Source organism: Sphaerodactylus townsendi, linkage group LG02 (genome assembly GCF_021028975.2).
Source record: "Sphaerodactylus townsendi isolate TG3544 linkage group LG02, MPM_Stown_v2.3, whole genome shotgun sequence".
NCBI lineage: Eukaryota > Metazoa > Chordata > Lepidosauria > Squamata > Sphaerodactylidae > Sphaerodactylus > Sphaerodactylus townsendi.
Window position 1 is genome coordinate 77527370 of NC_059426.1, and position 25045 is coordinate 77552414.

The 25045-nt window shown below is 43.4% G+C and overlaps 1 protein-coding gene across 1 annotated transcript in view; it reads left to right on the forward strand.

The window, feature by feature from the left end:
- Positions 1-457: 457 nt before the first annotated feature.
- EPS8L2 (EPS8 like 2) overlaps positions 458-25045 on the forward strand; it is a 125912-nt gene continuing 101324 nt past the window's right edge. The window contains exon 1 of the mRNA XM_048486736.1: positions 458-730. The gene's annotated coding sequence lies outside the window, so the exon portion shown is untranslated. The remainder of the gene's footprint in view (positions 731-25045) is intronic.

Below are 25045 nucleotides of genomic sequence, written 5' to 3' on the forward strand. Positions count from 1 at the left end.
ACATCCTCATTTTTGCTACAAATTTCCACCATAAAGAAGCCAAAAGAGGGTGGGCACTAGCAGGATAAACATCTCTGACAAAACAAGCTGAGGCAGCCTGCAGCTCTGTAAGAGGTGCCTTATACTGGACAAATGGTGCCTTGTTTCCCCACTGGGAAGCAAAGTTGCTAACGTCCCTTCCCTAAACTGTGAAACCTGGAGCAAAGTAACCCCCTTTTTTCCTTCTTCTGGGATCCAAAATGTCTGAGAGAGGAAAGGAAACAAAAATAAAGCACACTCCGTAGCCTCCACAAGCAGTGGCTTGTTCTGGTTTTCCAGTACTGCACCAGGTGTCAGCAGAGATACCCAACTCTGAGGCAGGCTTCAGGCTTGCCGAGTCCCAAGCTTCTGGTTATACAGTAACCTGTTGCTTTAGTTCTGGCTCCACCTCTCCCTGTCTCCCATCCTATCCCTTCCCCCCCTCTCGGCTGTGCTGAGAAAGCTTTTCCACCTGCTCTTCTGAGAAGCGTGAAAGTCTGAACTAGGACAAGGAAGGCGACCAGAGTGGAGAGAAAGGTGATTCGCCCACCCTCACTATTTCAGGACAGTACTGGCTTTCCATTCTGTCACTTTGCTGAATAACGCAGCGGGGGAAGCCTGAAGAGGATTGAGAATGGCAGACAAACTGAATTAGGAGGAAGGGAACTGCTGAGAAGAATTGGGAAATCTGAGTACGCACTTCAGAGCAAAGGTAAGTCAAATCTCCTTTCGTTCCCAGTCAGAATTTGACATTCAGCTATGTTGGAATGCATCGCAATACACAAATGTCTACATATTTGGGAAGGGAGTGCTGCTGGTAAAACACAGCTCTGGGAAAAGTTAAAAATGGAAATTGGTAGGAAAGGGCATGATTTTCTCCCTGTTTTGTATGTGGCAGGATGCCCAGTCCTATCTGAATGCTGTAGATCCGAGAGGAGGTACTGCCTTGACAAGCGAACATCCACGAATTGTAACCCAGTGTCCTATGTTCAGTTGCCAAATACAAGTTTCTACCAAAAGAAACTGGAATTGTGGTTAAATGGCTCTTGTCCTTACAAGCATTAAATAATTTTACCTCTCTCATTTTAATGTAGTGAAAGCATATTTTGACATACAAATCTAACTCTTAGAGGCTAGATTTCTTTTTAAACTGGGAACAGCTGGTACGCATTCTGAGGAATGTCAGTCTCAAGAAAACAGAGCTTTCTGCAATATTGGTTGATATTAAACTGTGGGAACTAATCACTGCATTGCAAAACAAATGGGACAGTTGAATATAATTGTTCCTTGGCTATAATTAGGACAAATTGACCCTATGTTCTGTAGCAGGGTAATTTTTTTTTCTTTTGCTGGATAACCGACTGGCAGAGTAAATAGAAACCAGAGCTTCCTTCTCTCAACTAGCTTGCAAATCACCAAAGTCATTGTGAGCTTTCTAATGTGCTACATTTTGTCCTCAGGAACTGATTACTAAGTAAAAAAGTACACCCGTAAATGAACATTTATGAAAGATACACATTTATCAGTCATGGCTTGTATCCTTTCCCATAATTGCCCAGACATGTTTTACAGGCAAAAAGTTGCTGTTGTCCTCTATTAACGCCCCCCCCCAAAAAACCAAACACAAAACCCCCCTTTCTGTGAGGATTCAGTAACAAGTTTGAAGCAGTATGTTCAAGATCATAGCTGTTTCTGGATCAGCCAAATGAACTGTATATCTGAGTTTGCTAAATATCTATCTTAATAAGATGTCAGCATCTTATTAAGTGAATTAAATACCTGCTTATCCAAACTTCTGCTTATCCCAGATGTTCTGACTGCTATTTGCATAAATGAGCTTCTGCTTATTAATGTGATCTACTTCTTTGACTGTCTAGAGGAATACATGCTCTATTTAAAAAGTCCCAGTTGATTACTATTTAAGGCTAAAGGAATTTGTTATAAAACCAAAATTGATTGACATTCCTATAAAATTCAATAGGAAATGTTACATTGGTCCCCATAGTATCCACAATTAAGCAAAACCCCAGGCCATTTAATGTACTGTGAGAATGGTGGGCCACATAACTTTCCACACTCCCCTCATAATGTTTAGAACTCATATTGTAGCCAAGCAAAGGTAGAGGCCTATAATGGGGGAGAGGGAAACAGAACACATGCTGTGGTGGGATAACTTTTATTTCCCAGTCAGCACAGGAATCACCTACAACAGGTATGTAATGTGTGCATAGGGACATATTATACATGTAGAAAGACCTCAAGTAAAGTGGCACACATCAACACCTGAAGTGTGGAAAATATCAGCTCCTTAGTAGTTGGCATGAAGATGGCAGCTTACCAAGTGGTTATATGCCATACAAGGACACTGGAAAATGATTGCCTTAATTCACACTCTGAATTTTGCATCAATCATTTTTACAATTTAAGCTTTTCATAGTCTTTGGACCTAGGTCTCCAACTATTATTAAACATGGTAAGCAACTCAACAGTTTATGCTGAATGAGGCTCAGAGAAGACCTCCATCTCTGTGCCAGGATTCAAAATGGGCCTGCCAACTAAGGAAATTATTAGAAAATCCTCAGCCTTGGTCTTTTGAACAGATGAAAGTAATAGTATGAAAAGATGAAAGGCACATTGGTTCACTGGACAGAGTATTGGACCTGGGGAATAAGTATTCAAATCCTTGCTAAATTTGGGTTCCCAAATAGCTGTGACAAGTCACTTTTCTGTGCCTCAGTCGTTCCTTATAAAATGGAAATGTCAATACCTTTCCAAGATTGCTTCAAAGATAAACAAAATAAGGATCACCAAGCAGTTTCACTAGGGAAGTACTATCAAAAAGAACAATAATAGACTAATAATGAGGTGTGATGCACATTATCTCTTACAAACTAAATTTAATAACATGTAATATGCATTAACTACTGAGAATTGCATAATCATGAAACTCTGCACAATCATTTAGTGTTAAATTTATATTTGAGTGATCCTACCTTAGCACTAGGGTTTGCTTAAAGCCATGCAGCCATTTTGAGTAGTGGTAACTTTAGATATTGGCATTTAAATGAGTTCATGCAAAATGAGTAGCATCACTTTAGTATTCACATCCGTCAAGCCGATTCTAATGTCTACTCACTTCTGTGTGCTTCAGCATTTCCTAAGAGTACAGATTCAGTTATCATGCAATGACCCAGTACTCTTCAGTCCTCTTTCAAAGTTCCATACACATTATTTCTAAAAGAGGGTGGATCTCAGGATGTTTTCAGGCTTGACTGCCACCAGTGAACTCGTTTTATAGAAGCCATTCAATTAAGTGAAAATCACAATATGAATATGTCACTGCCAAATAATTCGCCAGCTCCCCGCCCCTTCTCAGTCTATGCAGATTGCTAATAAGATTTGTGACGTATCAGCAATATGTTGTATGTTCATCCCCAAATGTATTTGCACAGTGCTGTCATAAGAAACTAAGTGTATGGATGGCCAAAAAGTCCTTGCCAGCTCTGGCAATTTTATCATAAGGCTTACAGTTTTTTTGAAATGTCAGGCTTTGTCCAGTGTATTGTCAAAGGCTTTCACGGCCAGATTCAACTGGTTGTTAGTGGGTTTTCCGGGCTGTGTGGCTGTGGTCTGGTAGCTCTTGTTCCTAACATTTTGCTTGCATCTGTGGCTGGCATCTTCAGAGTTGTATCACAGAGAGAAGTCTGTTACACACTATGCCCACAGCCCAGAAAACCCACAACCAGTTTATTCAGTGTGCTGCCCTTGAAAAATAGCAGGAATACTGTCTTCACAGAAAAGAGCAATTAGATTGTACTCATGTCATGATTGTTAGTGGTAGTCATGTCACTGACAGCTTTCCTATTAATGTGAGTCACAGAGTTGTTTAATTCTACCAACATTCTACCTGTTCTTCTTTGGAGAATGTTTACAACACTAGAAAAGCTAGCACTCAAATGAGACGAAACCAGTTCTGATTAACATAAACCATTGGGAAAGGTTTCTGCCCAAATCCCATTTAAATTACTGGTTGTAGTTAGAGTTGCCAGATTCCCTCTGACCACAGGTGGGGGTGTAGGGTTGCCAGATCCAGGCTGGGAAACTCCTGCAAATTTGGAGTTGGAGTCTGGGGAGTCCTGGGACTTCAGTGAGATAAAATACCATAGAGTCCACCCTCCAAAGCATCCATTCTCTCCAAGGGAAATGATCCCAAAAATCCCCAAGTCCCACCTGGAGGTTGGCATCCCTAGTTCTAGCCTAAAAATGTGTTAATCTTTGTGGGGCTCACATCCAGTTATGTTATCCTTAATTCAGAAATGAAAAGAAACGGACTCATGGCTTTTTGTGCTTTGTAGCCAAACTTGTGCTCATGTAGCCAAACTTGAAGGTTACCAACAGCCAGGAAAAATCAGTCTGCCCTGCTTCTATGCTGTTAGCAGAAACCTGGTACACACAGAGCCAAACCTGCTAATGATTGTAGATTAAAAACTACAGCTACAGGGACTGATTAAAAAAACAGGCAACTATATCAGATGTAGCTGGATATGGGTTCTTTTGGTGAGCCTTCAACATAACACAAGGAGCTGCAGCCGGAGGGAAAAACAATAAAATTTCCTGTTTGGGGAGAGTGTGTCTGAACCTCAGCCTCAGCAGTTTGCAGTGCGTAGCTGCTGGTGATTTTCGTTCAATGTCATGAAAAACTTCACCTGCTGATTTCATCTTATCAGAACAATGGAGAAAGAGACTGGCAGTGTTCAAACTAGTGATTTAAACAAGGTAAGGCAGACATTTTGTTTCTGCTGGTGAATTGGTTCTAGCTAGGCAACCAGAAGCAGAGATTGGTTGTTCTCATGAACGGCATGTATGGCCAAACTCACAGACAGCTGAGGGAAGAGCAACTGTCCTCATAGTGAAAGGGTTTGCTGGACAAGCAAGAGGGTCAGTCTGTCAAACTGATACCCATACTCAGCCCAATCATGTCTACAGCAAGTTATTCAGCGAGTGAATTAAGAACGATGCATTGTGGAAGTAATGAAGGCCAGCTGCTGTGAGGTGTAATTGTGCTGAGACAGTCTGAATGAAACAGAATGGTGGTCCTGTCCTAACTTTATTAGAGTTGTATCCTTATAGGAAAAATAATAGGGCCCTTGAGCCAAAAGTTTGAAAAGTTTTGCATGTAAACCTGAAAAATCCAGGCAGCATAGGAATTATTATTATGAGATTACTATTGAAAAGTATAATCTGAGTGTTTTAAGTGCAAGGAACGAAGGAGCAGCAGACACTACAAGAGAGCTTGCTAAGACAGTCCTTTTCAAAGAAAAGTAAGGGTATAGCCATCCAGTATTGGCTTCTTCTTCTCAGTGATGAACAGGAAGGTGTAGCCAGGTTGGTGTAGTGGTTAACAGCAGGTGCACTCTAATCTGGAGAACCAGGCTTGATTCCCCGCTCTGCCACTTGAGCTGTGGAGGCTTATCTGGTGAACTAGATTAGCTCGAGCACTCCAGCACATCCAGGCTGGGTGACCTTGGGCTAGTCACAGTTCTTTGGAGCTCTCTCAGCCCCACCTACCTCACAGGGTGTTTGTTGTGAGGGGAGGGGGAAGGGAAAGGAGATTGTAAGCCCCTTTGAGTCTCTTTACAGGAGATAAAGGAGCGGGGGGGGGGGATATAAAGGTCCCTTAAGGAAATAAAGTGAAATTGAAGACAGCATTTCCTCATCTGTGCAAAAGGGAGAGACAAAATATGTTGCACTTGTTCAATTGTTCTCAATAATTACAGGACATATTTTACTGTTAATTTGCTTCCTGCATAGGCATAGGTGCTAGTTGGGTTATCTTTTACTTGCATTCTCTGGAAAATGGTAAGATGTTAATTAAGCTTTGACAGATGATGAGGACACTTACCTATGACATTAAGAATTCTTGATGGTTTGCCTGGCCTTGAAGAGTGGTAGTATATGATGTAAGATTTTTGGTCTCCTTGCTTAAGTCTTAGATATTAGACCTGTGACACCTGTCAAAAAATTAGCATATGAACAACAGGAAAGGTCAGTTGACTGCAGTAGATTTGTATTCGGTGTATAAATATAATTGCAGAAACAATCCAGAGATACTTAAGATGCTTGCTTATGAAAATTTTCCTTGTACACAGGAAATCTTCATGTAATAATTAGAATCCTATTGTCTGGGGACACCTTCCCCAGACTTCCCCACCCCCAACCCTGCCATCCCTATTGGACCAAGGCCCCACTCTTCCCTGAAGTGGTCAGGCAGCAAATCAATATCTTGCAAGGCTCCTGAGTTACTAGGGGGACCAGCCTTTGACTGGGACAAAAGAAGGCACCACAATGGTAAAAACCTTTACCCTCAAAGGAAAACTGGCACAGGCAGGCAGTGACAGAAGATGGCCCAGTCTGAGCAAGGTCCCTTCCCAGAGATAGGGGAGGGGGCATGGGGTGGGGAGGATGACAGGGGCTTGAAAGTCACAGTGGAGAATGTAGGTACAGCATTGAGCAGCAAATGACCCCCGCCCCTCATTCCATCCCCAGCTGAACCAGTGGCTCTCTTTGCTGTGACTATCTAGTCTGGGAGCCGCCACAGCCACCAGTGTACCCAGCAGTGGCAGTGACGCTTAAAGATGGAGGTGCCAGAGGGAACCCAACTCAATCTTCTGGCAACTGAACTGACCATGGATCTCAGTGAATTCAGACAGGGGTTGATGCAATATCAGGAGAAGCTGCTGCAAGAAATGGTCCATCAGAAGCAGGAAACCTGGGCATTCATGATGAGCAACCTCTGCCAGGTTCTGAATAGCAGCCAGACTAGCAAACCTGACGATGATGTTCCTGGATAGGTTCCTAGAGGCCTTTGAGAGGACAGCACAGGCAGTTGACTGTCCAGGACTCAGTGGGCCTTTATTATGGAACTGTGCTTGTTAGGCGAAGCCCAAGCAACCTTGAAGGCTCTGCGGAAGGAGGAGATCACAGACTATGTCAAAATAAAGGTGGCCAGCTTGAATCTGTATGAAATCTCCCTGGAAACGTATAACCAACTATTCCAGGATTTAGCTTTCCACAAGACTGATCAGCCCAAAGCTTTTGCCAATGCCTTATGGGACCTCACAGAGTGATAGCTGCAGTCTACAATGGAGGGAGTGAAAAGGAACAGGTCATGCTGGAGCTGATCCAGCTGGTGGTCCCAAGCCCAACCAGGGATTGGATAGTGTGTAGGAGGCCCACAGACTTGAAGGAGGCTGCCAGAAGGCATCATGGAAGCTGAGATCCACAAAGGATAAAAGCAGGAATCACCATGACAGGAGGACAAGAGGCAGGGAACCCAATGGACTCTGGAGCCAGGAAGGGCCCATCTGGTACCCAGCGTCCATCTGGGATTGATGGCACCCCAGTAGAGAGCCCCAATCTTAACCAAAGTCCCCAGAAACACAAGTGCGGAGGCCAATGGAGGGGAAGAAGAAAAGCCAATAGAGGGGAAGAAGGAGGCTTGGGGGCAGACCTGAGCTTCACTTCCGGCCAGTGGGGCCACTTCTGCTGGGAATGCCCCCTGATATGTGACATAGACTCGGTCAAAGCTATATTGATTCTATTGATAATCGTCATGAGGACAGGGCACAGGCTAAGAGCCCTCCTTGACAGTGGAAGCTCAGTCTCTATGGTGAAAATGGACATTCTGCCCAAGGCCTTACCTATGACATGCAAGGTGACAGTGGTGTACTTTAACTGACACATCCAGACGAACCCTTCCCCACTGAAGTTGACCCATCATATTTAGCAGAGAACCAATCCCTTGGAAAGGTTGGCAGCTCCCTCTTTGACTGGTTAGTGAGGAGACTCCAAATTCATTCAAGCTGAGCTTCAGGATGAGTCACTGGAAGCCCTCCACAAGCTGGTGGTGGTGAATTACAGGGTGGTAATGGACAACTAGCAGGCCACAAGGATGCCCTTATAGTCTGGGACTGGAGAGTATGGCACCAGATGGTAGCTGGGCAAGGAGGGGAGAGATGCCAATTATTGATTACCAGGAAGTGATGATGAGGCACAACCATGACCAGTCATGGGCAGGTCACCAAAGGGTCAAGAACTCCCTGACCCAAATGATAGGTCATTTTTTCTAGCCCCCATTTCCTGTTAGAGAGTCTCCTTAGGCATCAACTGGGTATGCTCCATTTGAACTACTGTACAGGCAGAAGCCTCAAGGCATCCTGAGTGCGGTAGAGGCAAATTGGGTGCCTCCCGACACCCTGGCCAGACAGCCCACCATGAAGTATGTCCATCAGTTGCAAGCTAGATTCACCCACGTGTGGGCCGAGGTGTGCTCATCATCTAGAGCAGGGGTAGAATTATATTTGACGTTTCAACAGCATGTCACTGGCTGCCAGAGTTTATAACGGTTCCCGGAACCTGCGGCTCTCCAGATGTTCAGGAACTACAATTCCCATCAGCCCCTACCAGCATGGCCAGTGGTATGCTGAGGCCAGGAAAGTGGTCATGAGGAGCAAATGACCCACTGTGACCAGGGCCCCCAGCAGTCAGGGATGCTGTATTAGTAAACAAGAGAGTGCTGGAACCGGGGCCCATGGACCCATGGCAGGAGCCCTTTTGGGTGACCTGGGTATTGGGATCCCTAACATACAAGGTGTAATTCAGCTCAGTGGGGCAGCAGAGAAAATGAATACACATCAATGTACTCAAAGAATGGCAGGCCCGAGGGGAGGCCATGTTTCAGTTGTCAGAGATACCAGGTGAGCTGAACGAAGAGGCTCTGCCTTGGAAACCCACATCTGACACCAAAGCATGGCCCAGAGGGTGTGCATGCCTCAGGTATTCTCACAAAACCAAAGCCACATCACTTGAATCACCCATTATGTTGATCCCACAAGGAAAGATTGCCAGAGCAGCCTGGTGGCCTATTCCGCACCATCAGAGGGAGGCAGTGCATCAGAAGGTGCAAAAGATGCGCTGCACCTTGACATCATCGAGCCATCCCATAGCACATGGTGTGACCCTATCATATGGGTGCTAAAGCTTGAAGGCATCATTCAATTTTGTGTTGATGAGGAGGCCATAAATGCCCTGGCCCAGTTTGATGCACACCCCATGCCTTGGGCTGACTTCGGCTGAGGACATCCCAGTTACTGTTGGCCCTGGACTTCACTAAGGAATATGAGTCCTTCAGATAAGGAAAAGGCAGCATTCACCACCCTGTAAGGCTTATATCACTTCAACGACATACCATTGGGTCTGCATGGGGCCAGCAGCACTTTCTAGAAAACGGGGTATACTTTACCAGCCAAATATCTCTGGGCTTCACAACAGTGAGTGATAGACTCATCTTCAGTGCAGACTGACCTTCCTACCATCTACAACACCTGGAGCACATGCTACAGCCCTTGGTGAGCCAACTCCTCTAAAAGCTGCCTGAGATTCCTACCCAAGAAAATGGTCTTTCTAGAGGAGTGCACCCCACACTGCACCAAAAAAGCAGCTGCACTACCTCCTAGACCTTTTGTAGTAAATTTATTCCCCACTTCACCAGCCAGGCAAGCTCTTGACAGACTGTCTGCAGCAAGGCAAACCCAATGCCTTGCAGTGGTCAGAAGCTTGCCTAAGTACCCAGGCCTTTGAGGATCTGCAGTTGGAACTCATGTGGACCCCCATCTTACAGAATCCTGACTTCCAATGACCCTTCATTGTTCAAGGGGCATGGGACTGGGGGCCATTCTGTCCCAGCACCAGAGGAGGAAAATACCCAATTCTCCTCCTGAGCTGGAAGCTGCAGCCAACCGTATTGTATTGTGCCACCACAGAAAAAGAGGCTCTGGCTGTTAAGTGGGCTGTGGGGGCACTCCAATAGTACTTGTACCCATTCTTGCTGGTGACCAACCAGACGTCCTCCTGTGGATGACATGGATGAAAAAGCACAATACCCGGGTCTTATGTAGGTTCTTGCCTTTTAGTTATGTCCTCTGTCACCAGTCCAGACGGTAAAACACCAGTGTGGACTTGATGTCCCAAATGCATGACAACAGGGGCAAAGATGAAGAAGTGGCAAGAGGGAGAGTGTGCCTGGGGATGCCCTCTGTGATCCCCCCCCCACCTTGACCCCACCATCCCCACTGGACCAAGGCCCCACTCACCTCTGAAATGGCCAAGCAGTGAATTGACATCCTGCAAGGCTGCAGAGTCACTGAGGCGGGGCAGGGACCATCCCTCAACGAGGAGCAAAAGAAGGTGCTGCCGTGGCAGAAGTCTCCATCCACAGAAGTGGAGCAAAGGAAAGAGGGGAGGGAGACTGGAGGAAGGAGGGCAGAGGCCTGAAGGCCAAGGGGGTCCCACAGCGGGCCGCTGCACAGGCCATCACAGAGGGCTGCCTCCTGCTAGGAACAGAGCATGGCAAAGCCCGGGTGCCAAGCAAAGGTGGGTTCTGGTGCCGACAGTGAAGATGCTGGTGTCTGAAAGCAGCAGAGGGGCCAGCCCAAACAAGGACATTGGATAGGTTTCCAAATAGGGCAGGGCTAGGAAAGGGGGAGAAAATGAGAGGACCAGGACCTGCACGACTTGAGAGGAAATGGGCTGCCAGGCACTGGAGAGGAAGGAGTCAGGTAGCCAAGAGAAGCCATGATGCTTGTTGTGGGTAGGAAAGCGATGGCACACATGACAGAGGGTCTCAGGGCGGGCCTAGCGAGAAAAGGCCACAACACTAGTGACCATGTAGTATCAAAACAATTCTTCCTCTTGTTTGAAATAATATTTAAAAGGATCTTTTGCATGGCTGTCTGTTATGGAAATCTGCTAAGGAAACTGAGATGAAGTAGACAGAAACTAAGGGTGATTCTAGCACTGGATCTAGAACTGCAGTTTGTGCTATTTTATGAAGCATGGAGAGTGTGCCATACTGCAGTTCCACGTTTTCTGCATTATTTTTTCAGTTCTGATTGGTGGTAGTCCAACCCCAGCCCCCGCACCCCCGATTTAAAATGCAGTTAACAGGGCCAACTGGACATATTTGGATAATCAGAGCATGAATGAGTATGGCTACTCTTTACCTTTTTGAAAAATACTTTCTGGTTCTTCCTGCCAGTTGCCAGCATTTCTGAATGGATGCTTTCATAAGGAAGGGAGGCTTTGATTACTCCTTTATTTCTTTCCAGCAAATATGATTGCTCATTTTAATTTTTTTATTTTTACAGTATTCTGTTGTAAAAAAATTTTAAAACACAACTTACAGCTAACAGAAATGCAGTAATTAAGTGCCACGGAGAATCAAAAGCTGCTGTGTTGTTTCTTAAAGGGGCATCTGATTCACCATGATACTTAAATAGTGCATTCCTGTGCACTCATAGTGTCCTGGCATATATTCAGGTATGCCTAATCAGTTCCCTCTTAATGGGAGGAGGACTGTAAGGAGGAGTCCTCAGAACGAATACAAATGCTGTAATTGAAGTGTGGTTTAATTTGGGTTTCTCCCCTGATATCAATATCATAATTGCACAATTAAAATGAACAAAAAGATTAAAAATTAGACAAGAATTTTCTTTTCCCCACCCAAGCAAAGGATCCATTAAGAAATGCTGTGGGCACCTAGGGACATGCAGGAGGAGCTTAGGGGCAACTGTGGGAGGAAACTGGAATTTGCTGAATGAGGTAAACTATTAAGTTGCAATAACAACAACAGTCAGGTCTTGTCCTAGGTCATACAGGCATCAGCAGACTTTTCAGAGGAATACAGTGAGTTATGCTGTGTTGAGGACAATAACTCTTTCACCTGTGAGAAATGGTCATAGTGTACATTAGAATCAACTTGGTTCCTCTTCCCAACATTTTAGTATTGTGACAATCAGTGGTCATAGGCTTGAAAGAAACAATACTTGAAGATACAAAGGTCGTTAAAGTATTCCCTCTTACACGAGCATAGATAAACTACATAACTAACAGACTGTGGAAATTAATATATTATTCAATGGAGAGATTTTTGGCTTGGAGATCTCAAAGCAAAATATGTTGGCTACTTCATACATCATGTACTTCCTACATAGGAAGGGCTACTTCCTGAGCCCTTCGGGGATAGGGCGGTATAATAAATTAAATAAATAAATAAATAATAATAATAATAGAAAGCATTTTTTGGTTAGAATGAAGCTGTGATTCCCCAAGATGGTGCTCCTTGTTGGCATAGGAGCTATTAATTAGTTTCCATTTGCTTCTTTGACAAAGAAATTCTTCCCCAAAGAGAAAAGTCCTGGCTTTTCTCTGCCTTGTTGTGGTAGAAGGTGCTTCCGAACTCTTTGTGCCAGTAAACTCACTCTTCTCCACATTCTGAAAGCGTTCATAGGTTCAAGAAACCATTCTGAAAGCGTTCATAGGTTCAAGAAGATTGAGGACCTCTGGGATAATGCTTGAAATCCAGACCCTATTGTTTAGTTTCAGCATAATACGAGACTGATTTATTTTAAACTGGTTAGCATGTGAAACCAGGATTCAAGTCACAGATGACTGTTTAGTTCTGTTACTATATCTCCTGCAGGGCTCCTCATACCCTTGGCCATTCCAGTTGGCCTCTGGCATCCTGGCTGGGGTCGAGTAGGCTTCTTTCCTGGGCTAGGGCCCAATCCAGCCCTGGTACTGCCCACCCAGCAGTGATAAAAGGAAAGAAGCTACCCTGTTTCCCCTAATATAAGACATCCCCGAAAAATAAGACATAGTAGAGGTTTTGCTGAAGTGCGAAATATAAGGCAACCCACGAAAGTAATACATAGCAAAGTTTTTGTTTGGAAGCATGCCCGACGAACAGAACACAGAAAAATAAGACATCCCCTGAAAATAAGACATAGCGCATCTTTGGGAGCAAAAATTAATATAAGACACTGTCTTATATTCGGGGAAACACGGTAGTGTGTGCCTTCCTGCCTTCTTCCTCCTGACCTGTTCCTACCTCTCCCAGCAGTCACTGCCAGGTTGCCTGTCCTTACCACTGCTATCTCTGGCCTCTTCTGGCCTCAGCCAGGCCTTTTTCTTCCCAACCACCACAACCTCTAGAGAGCTATTGCCAGCTGCAGCTTGATCCTGCAAATAAGTGTGCCACAGGTGACCAGGAGGCTGCCTTTCATCCAAACCCCACACCAGACAACCCCATGATGTTTCTTGTACTGGTTTGTTCCTCCTCCCCACAAATACCATTTATTTACAACTTAAGAGTGTTGATTTGCATGGAGATCTAATTGCCTTTCAAAGCACCAAGAACATTCCAAATCCTTACACAGTTTTCACTCCTTCAGTAAATGCCTTGGGATCCATTACTTAGGAGAAGTGGAGCCTTATAAAAATTTTAATGAATAAGTAAATGCATAAGTAGACGACAATCTATGAACTTTACTAAGCTGAGCAAACGAATAATAAACATGTCAGCAATGTATGCTTCCTTGAATAAACTGAATATAATTGGTGAAGAACCCTTGCGTGTTGGACTCTAGCTTCCCTTGCTAGTGGGGTGGAGTGTCTTATAACAGGCATGGGCTTCCAGAGGCCTCTGGAGATTTGAGGTAATAGTCCCAGATATACTAACTGGTGGCTTTGCAGATAGCAGTAAAATAGCTGCTTCAGCAGTCAGGTGAAACAGATTCCCAGGCTGGGGTAGTGCCTTGAACTTGTGGTTACATTGATTGCTCATGAATCTCAACTTCAAATGGCAGCAGAGGTTCTAGGGCGCTTCAGCAAAGATATAGAGCACAATGAACATACCACCACTAGACCTTTCAGAGTGCACATACAGGACTCTCCAGCAGAACTTCAGATGGCCAAATGCCCCTTTCCACAGAACTCAGTATTGGCTGTGATAGTAACTGAAGGTGTTTTCAGTAGTGATACTGCGTGCAGAGGGACATCTGAACAGTGTAGGCCTGGTCCCAAATGAACGTTGTTCATCACCCTGTTCATCACCTATTTATTGTGAGATGAGAAACGTATTAAGACAAGCTTATTAATCACTGGTACTATCATACTGTGGTTCCTCCAGTCCTATTAGCATACCTGTTCATGAACAGTTTGGAGTGCACTGAAGTCTGCAGTATCCTGCTGCAGTAGCATTTTTTGTTCCAGTGTCATTACAACATATTTGCTCAGGTAGTAGAATCTCAATGGGTTTGCAATCAGTTGAAGCCAGGAACCAAGGAAAACCCCAGCTCCAGGAAATCTGCCACCAGTTCGTCCTCATGACTTGTTTTAATAACTTACTGCTGGAAGTGCCCATCAATCACATTTTTCACCTCCTTAAAATGTTTGCATATGGATGATAACGCCTGTGCTGAACTGATTGCTCATCTCCAGGTACAAGACATTGAAGGCTTGCAATCACTCTGTACAAACTGGCCTTTCTGGACTAGGCCCTCATGGCACATCCCTAGATCCTGGTGATAAAGGATGTGGCTCGTTTCCTTGGTTATGTAAAAGATATTCTGAGACACATAGAAGGAGGCTCTAAACTGCTGATTGTCCCATTCCTCCAGGTCATTCGTGGACTACTAGATGTCCTTGTACCTTTCCAGGGACCTGTGCCTCAGGGAGATGGCCATGTTCTCTATGAGCAGCAGCACCATGCTGAGGGAAGTTTGGAAAATGCCAAGTTTCTTCATGTCTTGGGCAGCAAAGGTGCACTGAATCAGTTATCTTTGTAGCCCAGACCTCTGACCCTTCACCTGTTGTTGAAAGAAGGTTCCTGTCAAAAAACACAATGCTTCATCTAAAGCACTGGTGTAACAAAGGGGTGGGAAGAAGGGGCTGGAGCCCTAGGCACCCTAAATGTCACCAAACTCTAGGCTCTTAGGGAAAGGCAATCGGGCAGCCCAATCCTTCCTTCTCAGAGCAGCTCTGCAAATAGCATTCCCACCCCTCCCCTTCCCTACTGATGGCTTCAACTTTCGGCTGACCACCTTCTATTATTGTCCACATCTGTAGCCTGGGAGTATTTTCTTGTACCATGTAAGGAAGACATTTCCTGTAAAGATTCATTCTTGTAGCAGATACAGCACCAGCTAGGCTTGATAAGTCACAAAATAATCCTCTGAAGATGTGCTGGCATAAGAGAGCACTTTTCCATTACTGATTATTTGTTTTTTAAAAAATAACCTGATTGAACAGGGTGGGCATAAATGAAGATGTCAGGCAATACTTCTCTTATTCTCCTGAGAGATGGGTAGAGGGAACTGCATAGCTGGGTATTGAAGAGCATTATCAGGGAGTTATTCCTAGTAGCACTGCTGTTCTCTGAACCTGCAAGGTTATAGTCCAGCATTAAATCCAAATGATGTTGCATAGCAAGACATGCTGATCTCATCTCTGAAGTCTGGCTATGTTTTGGAATTTCTTTGGGGAGGGAACAAGCGATGGAGGAGACTTCTTAATGCCTGGTACAACTGCAGCTATCTTCCTCAGCCTCCCTCCCATTTGATCCCAGAGGGAATGCTTCCTCTATGATGGAAAGGTGTGCTTAATGTACTTGACATTCTTGCACAACTTCTGCACATTAAAACCCTAGATGTGGATTGTCCAACACAGTTGTAATGCAGACTGTGGTCCTTGGTTTCAACAGAATATCCTTCAGACACAAATGAATATTTGTGTTATCCCTACAGCTCAGTCAGTTCTTCCTCAAGATACATCTCTTTGAGTAGATAAGCATAAAAGTTTCTTATTGATTTTCATCTTCATCAGAAGCCTGCTGCACTTCACTTGCACAAGAGAAGAATGGGTCTTCAGAACATTGTATAATTTTAATCCAGTTTCATATTTGCTCACAGAATGGTGAAGAAATAAAATCAGAGAAAGATAAGAGCAAGCTTGAAAGCTAGACTTCTTTTTTTCCAAGCCTGCCAGAGTGGCTTATTGGATAACTGTCTTACTGCCACCCCACACAACATGAATATTTTTATCACTGTCCTAGGGGAGGTAGCATACATCAGTTGGAGGAGAAAGGATACAGAAGGGAATGGTGAATATTTTGTGCTTACTTTCACTTGTCATCATCTGGTATATTGATATAGTGCACCCTCAGGTTTAAGTTTGAAAGGAAAGCTCTTTGGATTGCTATCCATTGAATGATGAAGCGTCTTCTCAGAGTAGAGACAATATTCAATCCATGTGAATATCCTTGAACATGTCCATGGGATGGACTCCATTATCCTTGATATACAAGGGAGCCTCAGTGACTTTTCTGAGATGTTTCTTTTCCTCCAGTTTCCACAGGAGTTGTGTTGCTTGCTCAAAAATGTCCATAAACCTCAAGTTCCATGCTCCTCGGTATGATTCCCCTAAGTATCCGTAATGTTACGAGTGGGGTTTCCCTGACCAATAGGAACATTGAACTTGGTCTGCTGGGGAGTGCCATGATGTTTGGGCTCTTGCCTTCTTGGTTTCTATAAGGGCTAGTCAGGTATATTGGTAGGTTGAAGGACTACTGTGTCATTCACAAACTGTCTGAAGTCTCCTTTGTGTTGGGAAGACATAGGGAGGCATAGAGGTCAGCTAGTGATGCTGGAAGTCTTTGACTCAGTACATGCATAGACTCTGTGAACAGGTGATAGCTGCAGCAGTTGTAGCTATCTCAATGGCCCCCTGACATTTGAGATGCCAATTCCCACTAGTATAGCCTGGTTTAACTTCTCTTTGTTCCATCATGATAATTGCCAGCTTGCTGCAATTCTTATTAGCACTTGTTACTATCTTAATAACCTTATTAGTTTAATTCCCAGGGAGCTCCCTTATGTACTGTGTTCAGACACAGACCAAAAATATTCTGAATGCCACTGTTGTTGGCAATCCCAGCAACCGGAACAAAATGACAAAATCACCATATTAGTTCCCAGGCTACACCCAAGTCACTCTGCCTATTCAAAGTAGTCATCAGTGCTATGATGGCCAAACCTTCACAGAGGTAATCAAGGTGTAAATGTTCTCTGCAGGGCTACTAAACTGGCTTCTACTAATGGCAAAAAACCATTGCTTGCAAGTTTGAAGTGTATGTTTGGCCAATAAATCACAAAGTAATTGTGTTGTGACTTTTGAGGGGGGGATTGCATCAGCTTGATTACTTGAGAAGTTTATTTGATGCCAAGAGTCTGGAAATATTATAGAAAAAATCTATTGTCTATTTCTTTGAAAGAAAAGAACCCAGGCAAGTAATTATTACCCATGCAGTACTGCTGGAGTGACATTTTTCACAGCAAAAGCAGACTATATCATTTTCAGTTAGATCTGTTGACATACATAAATCAGATGTGTTTTTATGAAAATGATAATAGCAGCTTGCAGAAATAACATATATAGCAACATTTGCAACAGCCTGGGATACCATTTAACCAGCATGGCTTTACAAGAATCAAGCTGGTAAACACTATCTTGAATCTTATAATTTATACTACCTCAGTAGCCTGATCATCAGTAAATGAATCCTTTGAGTAGGCTGAAATAGATGCCACTTCAGCATACTGGCCTTAACCCAGGTGCTAAGGATTTTACTTGAAGCATTCAAACAACATGGGAACTAATCTTCTAGGTGCACCCTAGTTGCTCACCATGTAACCCTGAAGTGAAGTGGGAATAATTGGGTGGAACCTTTTAACCAAGTGGCTTTTGTTTGGAGACATTTTACCAACAGCTAAATTGAGCTCTAAGATCTCAATTACAAGAAGTTGGGGGCCCTCAAAGAATTATGTATGGAGAACACAGAATAAATGATTGGAAAGTTCTTTCACTCCACCACTCATATCTTCCCCTTCATAGTTCTATAAGATCTCAGAAGTCTGAGCAGGGCAATTTCCCCATCTTCCTCTGTTTTTTTTCCCTTAACTGATCCTCCCCATTCTGTGCCTCTTGGATCAAGTTCAGTCCTTATCATGCCAGAATTTTAGGTTCTCCCCACCCCCTTTTAGTTAGTTTATATCTGGTATATCTGGGGAATCCCCAAGTACATGGAAACCCCTTTCATGTCTATGGGTGGGCTGATGATGTTGCTGCTTTTCATGTTTGGTATGAGCAACTAGCTTAGTATTAGATTTGGTGGTGGGAGTCATAAGCAGCTTTCTTTTCATCTACTACCCAGAGAGTTCTTGGTGTATCACAATAGTTAAAAATATAACATGAACAATAAAATCAAAACCAATGAAATAAGCAGCAAAGTCAACGAAGTCAGAAATAATTTCAGCATAAAGAAGCAACAAAATCTTGTATGCAATCAAAACAGCAATATTTTCATGTGACACCTAAAGTTCAGTAAAATAAATGCAAGGTGGAATGAATTCCAGGTGAATAGGTCCATTTGTGCTGTCAAAGAGGCTTTCAAGACAAGTAAAAAGCAGAGGGGGCTTTCCATTGCCTTCCTCTGCAGAGACTTCCTTGGTGTCTGTGCTTGGAAGCCACTAGCCTCACTTCTAATGTTGGGGGCTAAGGATGCCAGCCACCAGGTGGGACCTGGTAACTCTGTTGCGGGTTCATAGAGCAGGGTCTCTGAAGCAGAGCCAATGCTTCTGAGGGTTGGACTAGGACTGTCATTAAGCACACTGAATGGACTTGACCAGTGAGAAATTCTCGGCCTAACCTACCTCACAGTGAGTATAACATGGAGTAAGAGAGAATCACATATACTGCCCTGAGCAGATCTTAACAATTGGACAACTTAATATGGATGCAGGTGGTTCTTCAGAGATTCTGATCCTAGTGCACAGAAGGATTTAAAAGTGAGAACTGGAACTTCATGTTGTAATTGAAAACAAATTTTTAGCCAGCAAAGCTCTCTAAGTTCTAGTGAGATATATTCCCTTCTCTCTTTTACTGTTATAGTTAACTGTGTGGTGTAGTGGTTAAGAGTTAAATGTGTGGTGTAGTGGGTTTGATTCCCCACTCTGCCTTTTGAGCTGTGGAGGCTTATCTGGTGAACTAGATTAGCTTGTGCACTCCAGCTGGGTGACCTTGGGCTAGTCCAAACTTCTCTTTCTCCTTCCTTTTCCTCTTCTTCACAATGTGTGTCCCAAGTCAAACAATAGTCAGAGGCAGCCCACAGAGAGCACATTGTAATAATCTGGCATGTATGGAATGCTGGTAGAGTCCCCAGTCTTTGCATTCTGTGCCAGTCACGGTGTTCTGCAAAAACTAAAAAAATGAAGCCCAGCAACTAGATCTTGATAAACAGATTCAGCAAGATTCTCTAGACAATGAAGAGCAGAGGAGTGGAACTGTTGATCTAGCTGTTTCATTCCAGCAGGCACGTGCAATGATGGCTGAGGCATGATCGGTGAATTCAGCTGACTCAGTGATTGTTATATGAGGGAATATACCTTCCATCTAGATAGTCCATGTGATTTATGTGTGTGCGTGTTGATTAGTTGTATTCAAGAGGAAGCAATCTGTGACCACAGCTATTGGTTCCAGTAAGTACTAGGAATAACAATGACACAGAGTGGAATTTAAAGTGTTATATCTGGATATGGGTGTCTGTCTATCAATATCTGTGTTAAAAGCTTCCTTTAACAAAACACAGTACTTAAAAAAAAAGTACTAAGACTACTGCCTGGGAATTCTTAAATTCTGTGAATGTACGTGGCATTGGAATCACTTATGTTCTGTGTTAGTAAACCTGTTCCTACTACAAATAATATTAACACTCGAACTTAGTTTACAATCCTACAACAAACAGTTTAAACATGATGAAACTGAGGGGAGCCTTGAAGCTGCACAACAGAGACAGAGGAGCTTCACATTGCGGAGAAAACCTGTTGTCCCATTTAAGCAAAGAGATAGAAATAGTTAACTGGCTCTAGTGAATTTTCCAGGCTGTGTGATCTGGTAGTTTTTCCTGGTAGTTTTTGCAGCTAATGTTCTGCCCATATATATGGCTGGCACCTTCAAAGGTATGTCATGGCGAGATGTATTTCTCTCCATGGCACATCTTGCCATGGCACATCATGACATACCTCTAAAGATGCCAGCCATAGATGCGGGAGAAACGTTAGGAGCAACAACTACCATACCACGGCCACACAACCCAGAAAACACACAACAGCCAGGTGATTCCAACTGTGAAAGTCTTAGACAATACAGAAATATTTAATTGCACAACAAAGGAGGTAAGGATACATATATAAATGTACCAGCTATATAGGAATATGAGGAAATTTCACCTTGTGCACCAAAAGATTTCAGTCAGTGATTTTTAACATGGTAAAGGTAATGAAATCTGTGGCTTCCTTGATTCTTTCTGATGCCTTCCACTTTTCCTAACATTATTGTCTTCTCCAGTGACACTTGTCTCCTCATAATGTGACATAGTACAAAAGCCTCAGTTTAGTAGTTTTAGCTTCAGGAAGAAGTCAAGCTTGATTTGTTCTCGAACACTTTGATTTGTCTTTCGGGCAGTCCAAGGTAACAGTAAAACTCTCTTCTAATAAAGGAAGTCCCTTTATATGCTTATTGTCGGGGGGGGGGGAGGTGCATTTTAAAGCCGTATTTGGCAAAAGGAGTCCCCTGGGCAAGCACTGTGCCCTTACTGACTACTTTAACAGGGTGGTTTGCCATTGCCTCCCCCAGTCATCTACAGTTTACCCTCTGCAAGCTGGATACTCATTTTACTAACCTCAGAAGGATGGAAGACTGAGTCAAACTTGAGCCAGCTACTTCTAGCAGGATTGAACTCAGATCATGAGCAGAACTCTGACTGTATTGCTTCAGTTTATGCCATGGGACTCATGAGTGGTCTACAAATCTTGAGTAGACTTGCAGGGGGAGGGGGCAAATGGAGAGCTTTCTGGATTATAGGCAGGTCTCAGAGAAGAACAGTTGTTTTTACTGCTTACTCCACCCTAAGGATAAAATTCCATATCCTACATTTTTCTCCCAGGCACTTTCAAAAGTGGCTCACAGCATGCCAAGCCTCACATTAAAGAGAGATCTAACCATCAGGCAAAAGGCTATCATTGAATGTATACTGCTGATCTGTTAATCACATGCATATATTTATATAAATAAAGTCACCTTGTCAGAACTGCTGTTTTTCTATTCTAATTTTTTACTTGTTGGTCACAGGCAGGGTGGCATTTGATGAGGCTGCATATTTGTTGGATTGTGGGTTAAGAACCATTGATCTTGGTCATGTACAACTACAAGACAGGCCTGGCCTATGGGCTTACATTCTAATAGAGTCAATGTCAAATTCAAAAGAAGAAGCAGGAAGTGGAGGATCAGCTGGCGAAACTGTAAATAAAAAGGCCTTCAGTCACTGCTTAGAATAACTACTAGATGGCAGGTTGTCAAGGTATTCCAAATGAATGGCAGAAAACTTTGGGCAGGTATTTTAGGCCTGAACTCCAGATCACTACCTTTTCAAGGTGAGCATGGGAAGTCACTAAAGGCCAGGGTGAAGCGTGAGTTGCTCTATGTAGTTCCAGGATATAGTTTAAGCAATATCTAGTAAACTCTTCTCTAATGGAATTGTTGCCATTTTCTTTGTTCTTAAATGGCAATGCCACTCCTTCCTTGTCTCCCCCTCCTACTCTGCCCCATCCTCATCTATTGCAGTTGTGAGTGGTGTGGAATGAGCAACACAAGTGTTGCAGGCACTATCCAGTAGGTAAAATTTACATCACCCCCACCTACCCACCCACCCACCGAACACTATAAATTTGTAGAAAAAAATATTAAGCAACCCTGCAAAACATGTGTAACTTCTAAAGAAACTCAAAGGAGTGGATACCATGGCTATATTCTGCTCTATCAGCAAGAACCAGGGAACTCATATGATTAATCCCCAAAGCTACATTTATCCCTGCTGCAGCAAGGTACCCATCCCGCTCTGCTGTCTGTGGGCTGAATGCTGCACTGTAGCACTAGATCAGAGCTAGATTAGTGCTACAATTTTGTATGAAGGTGAAAATTCATTCTTCTAAAAGTATAAACTGTGAGTTGGGAAGGCTGAGCGAAGGTGCTTAGCCTACTTATCAACAAGAGAAAGCCTAAATACAGTGTTATTTTTAAAGAAGCATCAGATTCATAAATGCATTATGAGCTTGGGTAAATGGACAGTGTAATTGTATATAGCGTACTTAAATACATAATAATTTAAGATACAGTATAAATAGATGGAAATCTTCAGGTGCTCTTAATTCTCTGCTGGCTGATAAACTCATCTCCAAAGCTACAGAATTAAAGATCTTTGATATGGATTGTGAATATGGCTATAAAATCTGAACCCTTACTAAGAAAACTCCTAATCAAGTCTTGATTTTCCTTATCTTTTGGACTGTGAAAGCTTTGTGGTATTAACCTACATTTTAACTGTTGGAAGCAAATGAATCCACAGCTCTCGGCCTCTGCCAATTGTGTTAAAAATGTCTAACAACCCATTTCTCTTCCTTCAATCAGCCACAATATTACACAATGTTAATGGGTGGGGAAGCAGGGAAGGGAAGTCAAACTGGCTATGCAAGTATACTTTTGGGGGGTTTTTTTAGAAATTGTGCTGACTGATGGTCTTTGTGGCTGCTCTGGGTGGGTTATGCCAGCCTGACAGCTCTATGTAAAGAATTCCTTTGGCTTCTCCCTTCCTGAGCACAAATTCCTGGCCTTTTATCTGATCCTAGTTCAGAATTATCTCGTTGCCAAATACACACACTTGTGTGACTCTTTTTTTAATTGCAGGGACATCTGTAGAGGGTAAAATCCTAAACTACTGTGAAATTCACCTATAAAGTTATGAAAAGCATCTCCTATATTAGCCTCACTGCTATAGCAATTAGAACAGTTTTTTAAAAAAACCAAAACAGTGGTGAATACTGGCACACAGGATGCAATCCTATGTACACTGGAGCTGCATGAATCCTACTGGGTTCAATGGGTTTTAAGTGGTCTAACTCCAGCAGGATTGCAGCCAAACTCTCTTAGCTACAATGCCTGACATGAGGACAATGCTCAGGATATTTATTTGTTTGTTTGTTTCAAATTTATATCCCTCCCTATCCATGCAGGGCTCAGGGTGGGTCACAACAATAAATCCAGTCCATAAAAACATACAAAAACTTTTAAAATAGAAATATACAAACATTAAAACAATATGACATGAGTGTAGAACTGTTCCACAGTAGGGGTCTTTCATGGCCTGCTGCCCAGAGTTGCTACTAGGGATGCCAAGAATTGCAGCTCATCTCCAGACTACAGAGATTAGCTCCCCTGGAAAAAATGAATGCTTTGGGAGGCCATGCCAAATTGACCTTGTAGCAAAAGCAGCATATGCCATATGGGCCCCACATTTTGAGGGCCTCACGCTAAATCAGGGGTCCCCAAACTTTTTAAACAGGGGGTCAGTTCACTGTCCCTCAGACTGTTGGAGGGCCGGACTAAAAAAAACTATGAACAAATTCCTATGCACAAATGATTGTAAAATGTTTGATTTCACCTTTCAGCCTTTCTGTCATGGTCTATTTTTAGAACAGTGACCAAAGTATGTCAAGTACAGGGTGGGCTCCAAATATTGTTGGGGAGGCTGTGGAATACCTTCCCCTGTAAAAAAAAAAAAAGCAGAACTTTCCCAATGAAACATTCCATCTAACCCAGGATCAGGTATCTTCCTGGGTTCTTTCCTCCCTAGCAGCCAGCGAGCGATTCGCCAGCCTGGCTGATGCCAATGGGAGTAAGGCGGAACAGAAAGCCTGAGAGCAACACATGGAGTAGCCGAGAGGGAAGGGCGGAGCAGGAGTTGCCACATGTAAGGTTTCCAACTCTGGGTCAGAAAATTCATGGAGATTTGGGGGTGCCATCATGTAATTGCAATCAACAGCCGTTGGGGCCGGTTCCTCCTCTCCCTCGAGCCCCCACTGCACATGAATGGAGCCATCGCCGCCATGCCTGGCGGGCCGGATAAATGCCTTCAGGGGGCCACATTTGGCCCCCGGGCCGTAGTTTGGGGACCCCTGCGCTAAATGTTTGTGAGCTGTCTGGTGAAATCAGCATCTCACCATATTCTTACAGTCTGGAAATGCTGTTGTTTGTATGCCAGGAGAGTTGCATGGTATGTATTGCGGGTTCTGCATGTGCGCAGGTGTGTGTTAGCTCCTTGCTGTGTCGTAAGCTGTGTGCATGCGAGAAAATGTTTTACAATATAGCATGTTACTTTTAAAATGCATCCTGTTAAACAAATCTCCAGCCTGAAACACTGAAGAGTTACTATGATATACATCAGAGCTGTCATGTCACAACCGATTTATGGTGACACCTCTAAGGTGTTTCAAGGCAAGTGAAATGCAGTGGTGGTTTGCCATTGCTGTACTCTGCAAATATTTCCTTTGTGGTCTCCTCGCTTAGCTTCCAAGATCTGATGAGATCAGGGTATACTAGGGATTGCTGTACTCTGCAAATATTTCCTTTGTGGTCTCCTCGCTTAGCTTCCAAGATCTGATGAGATCAGGCTATACTAGGCTGCCTTCCTTCCAGAATTACTGTTAGAGTTATGTATAACTTCATGCCCTGATACTTTTTGGTTGTCTCCACCTGTTGCAGCAGCCATTTTGTGGTTGTGCCTTCCACCCTACATCAACAGTCCAAAAGTGTCCACAATCTAGAATATATCCTGGAATAAAAGGGCACGATATAGAAGGCCTTTCTCAAGTCTAATTATACTTGATTCTGGTGGTAGTTGTCCTAGTTGAACTAGGCTATATTTTTTTAAAAGTGGGCCACATTTTAACTACATATAGTGAAGTCAATTTTTTGTCAGTTGTTCTCTTAAAAACAATACTGAAAAATTGGACCAATAATGTTTATGTAAATATGGAAGTGTATATACCCTTAACAGTTGGGGACCAAGATGCTATTACAACTATGACCTTATTTGATGCTCCTAAAACTCCCCAGTGTTTCCCCATCTTCCCATCAGTTGCCTAGGAATTGATCTCTGTTTTAAAGTGGCCAGGTTAACCCAATGTTCTCCCCATTTCATAAGTCTTGCTATCAGACCATTCTATCAAGAATCTGCATATGA